Source organism: Sebastes umbrosus, chromosome 13, assembly GCF_015220745.1.
Source record: "Sebastes umbrosus isolate fSebUmb1 chromosome 13, fSebUmb1.pri, whole genome shotgun sequence".
Classification (NCBI taxonomy): domain Eukaryota; kingdom Metazoa; phylum Chordata; class Actinopteri; order Perciformes; family Sebastidae; genus Sebastes; species Sebastes umbrosus.
The window spans coordinates 25605863-25618825 of NC_051281.1; positions in this window are offsets into that span (position 1 = coordinate 25605863).

The following is a 12963-nucleotide window of genomic DNA, read 5'->3' on the forward strand; positions in this document are numbered from 1 at the left end:
ACTAGGCTTGTCACAGTACACGGCACACACCGATTACATCACGTACCCACCGTCATTTTGCTTTTTTTTACAGAAATAAAACCCATTTAGTTCATTTTGGCGTATCAGCGTCATGGTATCAATAGATAGTCGGACGACGGACGCTACAAACTGAAAGTGAATGCGTCTGCTCCATATGGAGTCACAGCTCAGACTAGCAGGAGTCAGATTTCACACACACAGGATGAGAGAGAGTTGACATACCGAGAGATGGCAGAGGATTTGGTGTCGAAGCGAAAAGCAAACGCTTCTTTTTGGCAATATTTCATATTTAAAACCAATTCTATAAGGGAGCTATAACGTTAATGAGATAATCACCGCGACGGGGACAGAGACGATCACAGCCGGTGTACACCACCGTGTGGCCCCGCAGCAAAAGCTGGACCGGAGAGGCCAGACACACAGCCACCCGACGGTAAAGATCAAAGTAAGCGCGCTACATATATCGACCGTAATCTTATCTTGTAAATGTCCGGTGTAATCGGTAACACCGGTGTTGTCACAAGTTTATTACCTGGTTGGAAAATTTCCTCACCGTCACATCCCTAACTCCAACACAACAAACTCTGCCCGGCTGCCACTCGCATTTCCATCATGGATGTATTCCACTATTCCACCGTTGTCTTCCGGCAACACGTCACCTCGCCAGATCAGATTCAGAACGAGACTTCTAATGTCAGACCCTTATAATATCAATCAGCGCCTGTCATGGCAAAAACAAGCACTTTTAGTGGACGTTAATGACGGTGCCAGCTTGCCCCAATAGCAACATATTGCAGCCCTTGAGCAGCTGCCGTCTACAGCGCTCCCCCTCAATACTGAATCTGTTTCAGAAATTGTCGTCGCTATTAGTCAGTTAGACACGAAAACATGGGAAAATAAAGTCCAGGCTGAAAAATACCAAAGTTACCCTTTAATACGTTGTTAATTAGTGGCCAAGATGCTGGAAACTTGAATTTCCCTCGGGATCAATAAAGTTACTATCTATCTATCTATCAATAGTGGAGGACCAGCCACAATGTGAATGTACTAATAGCAAAACCATTTTTTTTTTTTTTTCAAAGAACTGGTAAAGCTTGCCCCAGGAGTAGTGTGGATTTGCATGTGTTGCGAAAAGACAATGCTTTGGTCACAATTAATGGTGCAACTACAGTAAATCCAATGACCTTTATCTGCAGATTCTTTGCAACAAAGAACTCATATTTCACCCTCAGTTTAGTCATTTAATAAAAACGAGCCAGGCTGTGCATCAAAATTGAGACACTGATGTAGTTCATATGCAGATTTGCTCTTTGCAAAGGTTTGAATTATATGTTCAGGTTTTGTAGTTTGAGTTTTTGCATAGTTTGCATTTTGTTGGATTAACAACAGCCGTCGTCTTCGACCCGCAGAGTCACATCTGACTCCCTAACTTGATTTTTGTCCCAAAGCCAGAGTATCTTACTACCCCTAAGCCTCATTGTGGCACCATTGGAATGGGTATTGGCAAGCTCCGGGCCAGAGATGTACACTGTGCCAGCAACTACCCATAATTCTTTTACCTCAATTAGTGCCAGCTGCTCGGCCTTTAGTATTGACAGATAGTTGTATATTATCCCTGGCTGCATTAAATGCTTCAGAGATTTGCACTGTAATTTCAACCACAAAGTTTAGCAAATCCTTGACACTGTGCTAACTTGTGGTGGTGCCACTTCCTAAAGACATTAGTGGGTTACGCCATCATCCTGGTGTTCAGTGTTGCTCGAGGTTTCCTGTGGGGAAATATTGAATTAGACTTTGCTCTACCACAAAAAAAGAGAGGACATTAAGAAGATAAGTCTAAAAGCACATGATTTTATTCATCATTCATGTAATTGTTTAATCATTTCCAATAGGCCTGTTGTGAGAAGTTGTTATAAGATAAGATAAGATATACTTTATTGTCCCGCAGGGAAAAACAACACACATAGATAGATAGATAGATAGATAGATAGATAGATAGATGTACTTTATTGATCCCAAATTGGGAAATTATTGTGTTACAGCAGCAGTTTATCCAGGCAATGCACAGGAACAGTACATAAAATGTACATGACAACACTAGAAATAAACAAATAAAAAAATAAAAAAATTAAAAATCTAAATTATGAACATAGAATAACCCACTATATACATTAGCAACGTGTGTGAGTTACAATTTTTTGTTCTTAAATAAAAAAATAAAATAATTGAAGTAGTAAATGTGCAAATGTAGATGTACAAAATTCAACATGTGCAAGAATATTACAGGACTAACACAGAATGGAGTGTGGTTGAGACAGAAACTATACAGTAAAGCTGAGAGTTAGTAAATAATCACGTCACATTAGTCCCCAATAAAATCATATTATACAATACTGCTTGTTACTATTTAGCATTTTGATGTAGGATGGAATGAATACATTTTTCATATAAAGTCTGAAGATAGTGATGTTCTTTTTTCCCCGTGATCTTCATGGCTGTTTGAGTAAGATGTGTGAGCTTAGGCTTATTACCATACCATACTCTACTTGTATGCTGTATCAAATTACACTTTCAAATTGTTTGATAAAAACAGAATCAATCTATGTACACCATAGAATCTAAGCCTTCTCAACAAGGTATACCTCAACAAGGGATTTCATTGGACAAAATTTGTTTTTGTCATTACAGAAACAATGACTGGGATTTGACCACTCTTGGATAACAGGAATACATATAGCCACACGAGGTTTCCACTCATCACCTTTTCATATGGACACTGAATCCCACCGCAGGGAAAAGTGCAATCTGATCGCTCGTCTTATGATAATATTATAGTTAGGACCGTGAAAGGTCAAACCGCAGCACACGTCTTGTTTTACGTGGCCTCTGCTGAGAGAACTCACAGATGGCTTCAGCATTGCTGCAGGGCCAACACTCTGCAAAGTGCCTCTGGGAAGGGGATAAATGACCCCTGTCCCTCCTTTCACCGTTCTCCCCTCAGCTCTTTACCCCTTACTCCTGCATGGACTCTTGTTTGAAACTTCTCACTGCTGGATACGAAGCTCCTCAGTTGCTTGTGTCCAGAAATGTGTGCGGCAGCAGAATCTACTCTGTACATGCTGCCTCTGGCACCCAAGGGGCATATCAGAGTAATTGGGGAGGATTAACTGATGATCATCTTTTGACCATGTGACCACACTGTTTAAAAGGTCAGCAACGGTTCATTTCGCCAGCTGTCTTTTAAACCACCTGTTTCACTGTTTTTGACATTTTCTGCAACCACGTTGAGGTATTTGCTAATGATGAAGCCAACCTGAAGAGTGGAAAAAAAAAAAGAACCGTTTCGGAATGCAAAACGTTGAATATCCAAACCTCGATACAAGAATACTCATTTCACATACAGCGTCATCTAGATAGTTATCTGTTCTCCTATTACTGCCCTAATGTGCAGAGCTACTGCTTCTCAAGTTGGCAGCTGTACACCACTCTCACAACCCAGAAGTAACAGTGCACTTTAACAGAGTCATCAAATCCAAAATTAAAATGACATGAACTATATTTAACCCCTTTCCCGCTCTATTTTTGGAACGGTTATGAGAAGTAGTCACGTAGAGTACCTTGCCCGGCACTGGGTACACGCAACACCTGTTTCTGTTTAGAAATGTGAAACTAGACTGAGCACATGTAGTAATCAAATGAGAAAAATGATAGAATTTATGGTTTAAAAACATTGCATCTTCAGGGCGTGGCTCGAAATTAATAATAATCAATAACCAAGCCATCCACTCAAATTTAGATTTTTTTTAAATTGCCAGAAATGTCTATGAAGAGACGAAAGGCATGCTTCAGCTGAAGTGCAGATCGTCTCTAGTCTGACTCACCGGATATAGACTGTGGGTATAAGTCTACCATTGGCCGCGTACCTCCCCTACCGCTCTCTATTTTGCAAGGTCATGTCTAGATGGTAACCCGCAAATTGCAAAAACTTGCCGCCCAACAATCCTAATCATAACCATTCGAGGTCAATGCCTAACCTTAACCATCTTGCAAGAGTTTTGCAAATTGTGGGTTACCTTCTTGACACGACCTTGACAAGGGCACCGTCGCTGCATCCTGTGCTTAGCTGCGCCCAAGACGATCGTGATCCGCTTAAAGAAATGTAAACAAGAGTGTTTTCCCCTATAGCAGAATGATGATGTGTGGAGACAGACCTTTTTTAGCTCCAACACAACGCTGTGGAGATAGGTCTGCATGTCTATGCAGACTAGATCGTCTCACACAGTCTGAAACCCCATCCCCCCTATGCGTTTTCAACATCCACAATTTGGAGTTGTGTCCATCAATTTTTCCTAACTTTTCGAAACGTCAGTTGGACAAGTAAACTCAAGTCACACAGCAATGAACCAGGTGTGCTGTGGTGAGAAAGTAGCAGGTCGATCGATCACGTCTTGCCCCTACGACAGCAGGCTTTTCACCCTTTGTACTAGTGTGGCCGTTCCGAACAGCAATCAACACTTTTGCCTTCGGACATGGTCGGACAACACACAAACTACTTTGTATCAAGCATACCCTGGCTTTAAACCCAGCAATGTGTCTCTGTGCCAAAGCTACATACAGTATGTCTAACGCTTGAGAAGAGCCCCTTTAAAAAGAATCACACTGATCTTCAACAGAGCGTTATCGAAAATATACTTTATAAACTTGCTCACATTCTGCTGCTATAGCTTTGATCATGTTGTGAGGTGTTGTAAAGGAAGTTTTTGGAAGATTGCTAAAGCCGGTAAGGAGATTATGTAAGTGCTGGTGCTGAGATGACGCTTGCATTCAAACCGGAGCCACACTAACTAACAGCTTTGTGAGGCTGCAGTCAGTGGTGCTCTGAGCTAAAATACTAATGCCAGTATGCCAACATTCTCACAGTGACATTGCTAATATTCTTGTTTACCACGATTACTGCCGTAATTTGAATAAAAAACATTTTATAATAAATTATTCACAATTTTGTGTTTAAAATCAAAACTCAACGTATTGTGAGAAATCAGTAGTGGTTTATCCCAGGGATGTAATAATTAAGAATCACAGGAAATCCTGCAACCCTAGTGCAGTGTAGTGCATTATTCTCTGTGGGTTCGTCACTGCAAGTGACTCCATCACGCTAGATGTAGACATTTGAATTATTGTTATTATAATGACTAACAGAGCTTTAAAACATGTTTGCGAAATAAAAAAGCTATTAAAGAATCTTTGAATCAGACGCAAACAAAGGGCTTTTAATCTGTCACCAAACCCCAACACTCGCCATCAACACCAAACTTTCCCAGAAGGACTTAATCATGCGTCTTAAACCGTTAACCATAACATGGTCCATATGGGACCAACTATAAAGTCTTTGCTGCATCTAAGTTTGTGTTTTTCAGCTGGTAATTGGTGGTGGTGCCGTGCTGTGACTGTGCACTTTTCTGCCAACCACAGAAGAGCCACTTAGTTCTTTTTACGGGCTTCAGGCGCACACTAATGTGATGGGTGTTAAAAAGCCACAGGTTCTCAACTGTTGGAGAATTTACAGCCACACCACATTCAATTTCATGGGTCAAGGGCATCCACAGTGGGGCCATCAAGTCTACTCCTTTTAATTTTTAATCACTTGTCAACAATTCCCACAGCAAGTTTTGAAATTATATTCGAAGACATGCTAATTGGAAGGATACATTTTAGGTAATTAAAGAAAAGTGGAAACTACATTTACAGTTGAAACTGTGAAATTCACAGGGCAAATAGCTCAGGATGCCCAGCTCAAGGAATATCTGCTTTCAAGGAATATCTGCTTCAGCTCCGAGCCTGTAGGTCATGTGATGTTTTCAGGCTTCGAGAGACTAAACCTAGAAATACACCCTGTTGATTTTTCAAATAAATATGCCATAAACATATTGAAACCTTTGTGAAAGTTGGATTTCCCTCCATATTAATAAATTTCAAGCCTGCGTCTCAGACAGTCTCCTGGATTTATCCGCCGAGGCGTAAGTCTGGAAAGTCCTGCTTGACGCATGAATGTCACTCAACTGAGCTTCTTGTAAAATTAATTGTGCGCAGTAATCTGTAAAAATGTACCATAAATGTTATTTCTGAGATGTCAAAATCTATCCAGGCCTCTTGACACATACCTGATACTACTCTACATCCGTCTGTGTTAAGAGCATAGGCATATCATCGGGAGACAGGAGGTTTCCATAATCTGCCCTCCCTTAGTCTCCTTGGAGGAACATCTATTCTTCATCACTGTCAACCCTCCGTCCCCAGAGAGACGATGTCTCGCTGCCTTGGACCTTGGATGGCTTCGGGCCACATTTTTTGCTCGTCACCTAACCCCTCCTTCGCAAACAAACACTGACATTGAGGAATTTTGTAAACATATCTGGAGTGAACACCATATTTGTCCTGTCTCCAAACTTCCAGTAGCTTTACAAAGTCATTAATCATATGATAGCTTCCCAGAGGTGACTGTCAGTTTTGTGGTAGGAATAGTGATTCCTCATCCCTAAGTGAAAAAGCAAGCGGAGTGCAGACGGAAAGGATAAATCACTCGAGAAGTGAAGACAGCTAGCATTCAGCAGCTGGCCATCTGGCCCTTATCGTGTCCCAGACTGGTTGATTTTATTGCTTTTCATTGCTTTCCGTAGACCCAAGAGGGATTTTCACAAACAACCTGTCAATCTGGCCTGAGGTGATCAACCTCTGCTGGTTGTTTAAGTGATTACAATGTGCATCTTAAACATCTTGCCCTCATAAGATAAAGTGGCTTCCCAGGGGCACATTGTTTAAGTCAGATGGACATTGGACAGTGTGTTCTATTACCCTGATCAATGTCCTTTACATGGAAGAAGACATGCACTGATTGCAAAGCAATTTTAGTTACTGGTTGTATTGCTCAAATTAATTTTAAACTTAATCTCACATTAGTGGCAAAACATGAACTTAATTCTTTTTTTCTCTAAATTGTCACATAAAACTGTTTTTTTAACAAGTTATTTAACAAACTTGATGAGTCTACCTCCCCTGTAACATGTGAGGGGCCGTACAAGACACAATTCATTCTTGCACTCACAGACACATATATTCTCTTTTCACATACATATATTTTCACTCTCACATACACATATCTACACTTACACACATGTATTCTTTACTCTCACCAGTGGTGGCTAGTGACAATCTGTCACTGAAAAACAAATTTTAATAACGCACGGGGGGAAGCAGCACCTTTTGTAGTCCATCTTCAGAACATAGTAGTTTCACCACAGCAGACCCGCATCACTAACATTCGCCGCTGTCGCATCATAATTACGGAGCCTAGTGTTAGTGCAGTTGGATTCTCTGAACACCACGGTTGTCTTTTCCTAAGTCCTTATGAATTCTCCTTCACATCTTTCCTTGACCTCATGACGTTTTCCATCGAGGTCAAGGAAAAATGGTTAGGAAAAGACGTTAGGACGTAATTTTTGGGCTTTTCGATCGCAGCTTCAGAGTTTTCGGTTCAAGAACAGCTGATCAGAGTCAGTTCAATCAACTCTGAGTAGGTTGAACCTGAACATAAAAAGCCATCATCAATAGAGCTCTGATACTACGATTCACATGGCGACAGGTAAATAAGAGTATTAGACTGTAGCTTACATTACATCTACAATATATTTGTTCAGCTCTGATGGGGTCAAAACACAGGAGCAGCAACTGAAGATGAAAAATATAGTTGAAGATTTAAAAATATATTTAAACATAGAGACATGATTGTAAACTCACAGTCTGATCCAGGAATAATGTGTTTGGTGATTTAAAGGTTAAATAGAGTAGATGATAATAGACACCTAGGCTATTTGGATCTTGGCTCAACAGCATTCAGTAACTTTATTTCAGCTACTTCAACAAATGTAGTCAATTTGAACACAGTCAGTGAAATGCTGTTAAAACACGTTAAAAAACAAACAAAAAAAACTCTCTTTCTAAATCCATTCTGCAGCTGCACCACCATCCTGCTCACTCACAATTATTAATGTAATAATAAAGGGACTGTTTGTAATAATCAAAAATTGGTTGTAACAGCGAAACCTGTGGCCGTTAAGTCAACGAAAGTCAGTGTCCTGTTGCTCGCACTCGCCCGTGTGCACGCGCTATGTGAACGTGAGCGAGCATCCGTCAAAACAGTGAGGCGACACACGTCAGCTAAAACCACAATATCACTCTATATTTCACCTGCATGGCAGTAATGTTAGCTGACTAGACGAAGGTCTCTCCATGAATCAATGCTGATCCTAGTGTTGGCTTTTCCTGCTTCAGCCTCCCGACCATGGTCGGAGGGAACAGGGGAGACACCGGCACCCGGTCAGAGACGATAACGTAACTCCTTGCAGAGCCCCGTCACTTCACAAGACATCGGAAACCTCTGTTGGTCTGGAGGAGCTGCAGCAGTTATTTCTGCACAAACGTCCACTGTACATTCACTAGATATTCTCAGAGCTAAACTAACTCTTCTGCAGTGTGTAGTGTGCGCACATGCATGTGAGGTGGAGCGAGCTGAGTGAAGGCAAGCAGGCAGGCAGAGGAGCAGAGGAGCAGAGACTCTGGCCCTGGAGACCAAAGCCACGGTCTCCCCCGCGTCCTCCGACCGCGGCCAACACTGTTTTGCAAGACGGGCTTCATTAGATAGAACTTTGCGGTTTTGGTGCTTCCGTGTAGTTTGTGTTGGAGTCTGAACAGCGTAGCCACACGCGAGCGCGCATGAGACACCGACCCGGATTGATTTATAATTCTTACACGTATAAATCAATCCGGGTCGGTGTCCCATGCTGCAGCTCCTCCAGACCAATAGAGGTTTCCCGTGTCTTGGGAAGTGACGGGGCTCCTCAACGAGTTACGTTATCGTCTCCGACGGGGGGCGGAGGGATCGGGGTTGTGTACGGATCCTGCAACAGAGGAAGCATCAGGAGAGAGACGGGAGCCCAAATAAGCAACTACACTTTAGAAACAAAAACCCGCAACTACCAATATTTGTGAGCTACTTTTCAGGAAAACAAGCCCAAAGTCAGTTATAATAAGCAGACTTTGCAACTGTGGCTGCAGTAGGCCTATCTAATACATCCATGAGGCCTACTGGCATCTCTCTTCCCGCTTCCATGCTGGCCTGCACATGACCCTCCCTCCTCAAGCTTCTCAGCCAATCCCAACGTGATAAATGACCTGCCTGCCGTTTCCATTATACTCTCTCTCACACATACATATATTCTTCTCAAATTGATATATGGTAAAAAGCCCCATATTATCTATTAATCCTTAGAGACCCACATAGACACATTTTTGTCTTTTTAGGGAGAGACGGGGGTCTTTAGGGGGAGATAGCAGGTCAGCAGTAGATGTCACATAGAGGTGGTGTATATCATGTGAAAGCTGGGAAACTGAAGATTAATTTGACATGCATCATGAGATGATCAGCACTGTGTGTCAAACTGTTCTAGTCATAAATCAGAAATAAAAAATAATTCATTAATTAATCAATTAAAATAAATCGTTAAATGTGTGTAAGAGCGTAGAACATGATGATATAAGTTTGTGATGGTCTTTCCCATGATCTATAATGTCTCATAAATTGTTGCAGCAATCTTTGGGTTGATATCATTTGTTCCACAGATTTGGTGCTAAATTAAACAATTTTTTTACCACTCGAGAATTGATAAAAATGATCAATAATCCCTCCAAAATACCACATCAAGACACCAAGACCTTGAGGAACACCATAGAAAAAGCCATGCCTTGGTTTCAAAAACTTTTGACATTTGGAGATTTCTGAAAGATTTGCTTTATTTTTTTAGATGATTACCCACAAGTTGCGAAAACGTACAAAAATCTTGTGAGACTCTTTGCCTGATGACCTTTCCTAACCTTGACCATTCAAGGTCAATGTTCAGGTTCCTTCCAAATTCTTGGGGGGAGTTGTTTTACCCCAATCAATCAGTAGGGAGTGACATACTCAGCTCACTATTGTCCTCTTCAGTCGACACAGAAGTTGCAATATAGTAATATTCAGATTTATGAGTTGTTATTTCTTTAAATCCACTTGCATGGACTGACAACATGGTTGACACCATTTGTGTGGCCATTTTTTAAATTTTTATTTAGCTAGCTATAGCTTTGTAGGAAGATGACATCCTCATCCTTAATCAAGCCTAAAAAGCTCTGATTGGGAAAAAGCTGTCAGTGGCAAAACCCAAGAGCTTTTTGAACAAATCTGAACAAATGTGAGAGGTGGGCAGTAATTCAGAGGTCTGGAACCAGGCTATTATAGAAATATTGTGTGGAGTAGAAATCCTCCATGATCTTTCCCCCAATGGAGGCTATAGTTTTGAAGCTCTGGTAGTAGTCCAGACAACAGCTGGAAACAAGTGGCACTTTACTTTTGTCTCATACAAGAATTTCGTTATATTGTTGTTGTTGTTGTTGTTGTTTAGTTGTATTTAATGATATCATCCAGCATTGCGGACACTTTCACTTCAGTCTCTTAATCTGTCATCACTCTTGAACCGTGTTGTTGTCAAGGAAGATCTATATCACAGAGCGATCTGTCAGCAGAAACATTTCTCCAGATGGTATGGTTTGCACATCTGTTAAAGGCTCCAGATGTTTTTGAATGCACCTGGCAAGTCCCTTTTCTCTCCCAACCCCGTTGTCCATGGCCCTGCACCACGGCCAGGTCAGGGCATCCCCTGTTTTGTCCAGATGTGGGGGGAATCTGGAGGCTTTGCTGTAGAATTAGGAGGAATAGACATTGCTCTTTAAAGCCAAATGACTATCTACGATGGCTTCTATGGAATATTGGAAACATAGTGAGGAAAACAATTATTGGTTTGGTCTCTGGACAGTTTACAGGACATACGTAGAATGTTCATTGAAAAATGTTTCCTATGGTAACTACATTAGCAGTGTAGTGTAGTGCATGTCAGGTAATCATGAACTGTAGTAACCTGGTTGTACCAAGCCTTGAAATATGATGCCTTCAAATAGATTAACAGAGAGGATATAATCATTGTATGCACACATGTAAACTTTAAATCAAACAGGAAAATACATATTAACAGAATAATGCTATGGTCCATAACTCAAATAATTGAATGGACTGTCAGGCAGTCCACTATAATGGCTAACCACATCACAATAGACTCAACAGCTCAGTTGATAACGCCTCTTAAAACAGGGGTTCTCAAACTTTTCGGGCCATGGACCCCTTACAGGGGAGAAGGTTTTCCAAGTACCCCCTCATAATCGTAACACCGATTAAGCATCATGCTTACTACCATTTGTACTCTTAGATGCCATTGGAACTATTTGTATTCTAAAACTTCTCAGCCTAAATGGGCTACTTCAGACATGTTTGATAGTGTTAAACAGAAACACATTTCAATTTGAATCATGTTGATAACACTTTGTGTTGCGCTGATATTTTGGGTGCTTTGTAACCAGATGGCGCTTCGTGGCTTCGTTTGCAAGCACCTGAAGACACATGATGCATTTTGGACTTCCGTCACTGTTCTCAATAAAACCAAAGTTGATATAACTGTCATCAGATTTTCTCGATTTAGCTAGTTTGGGCTTAGCGTCACTCAAATATTTCTCCATGCTCGCCAGCTACGTATCTAGCTGGAATGGTTCGTTGCACCCGTGGATGTATTGAGAGAACTGGATACAGCGTTGGAGGTGGGGCCCCGTTCATACTTATGAAAGTTGCTCAGTGGCGCATGATGCCAAAATGGCTCGACTTCCGACTGGAAAAGTACCTGGATCTCCCGGTGATCTTCCGCATACTGCGTCCGCTCGGTCACATGGCTCGGTCACGGGGTCACAACCGTCACGTTGTCGTCACGGCTTACTAACTCCGCTTCCCAGCCCTCGCTCCAGCCTCGGTCTGGGCCTCATTCACATGAATGGAGGAAGGGAAATAACTCTAGATTCAGCTATTAGTGCATTTTACAACTTTTAGGACCTAATGATTTAAATAAGGACTATTAGAGTGTTCATACTGGGAAGTTGATTCACTTAAAAAAAAATGATCCGCTGAGTTGCAGACGTCTCTTTCCCAATGTAAGTCTAAGGGGACATTTTTTTCTTTTTGGGCCAAATGGCATCACGTGACGGACATGGAAGTTGTAGTACCGCTGTTTGGCCACTACAAATATTGGCATCAAAGACCGGCGCTCTTCCTGGGGGCTTGGTTGCTCCCTGAGTGAAGTGACTGATTCATGACAGATTGACGTGATGTGTCACAGTCATATCAGAGTTTCTATTGGCTCAAAGCTAACCTGAGTGGGAATAATGAACACAATATGCTTGTTTTATTGGTGCAAATGGTCCCCATCTGTAGATATGTACTTTTTAATGATACAGCACAATTTTATAATTTATAGCAAATTATTTCATTGACCCCATTTTGAGAATCACTGCTTTAAAACAGGTACACTTCACCAACATTGACCTTTAGTTTTCTCATCTTTTCACCCAGCTAAGACAAGTTTTCTGTTCTGGTCCTGGTTCTTTGACGACGGCCTCTCGTGTCAAGTTCAACTCGTCTTCATCCATACATCGCACATTCCTGGAAAGGTCTCTAGAAGTGATAGCTCTCTTGAATTGCTGCTATCATCTGTCAGGTGTCTTGACCTGCAGACATTGACCTTCTCTAGGGACCTATTAGACCGTCCTAAAATAGACGTGGGTCCAGTGTCTCTTGCATTCTGCTTACTCACAGAAATGTGTAGATTAACATACATTAGATAGCAAGGCTGGTCGATGTGGTCCAGACTGAATTAGATAATACGGATTGCAATGAAATTTTCTACGGACATTCCTGTTCCCCAGAGGATGAATACTGGTGACTTTGATTATCCCCTGACTTTTCTAGTGCCACCA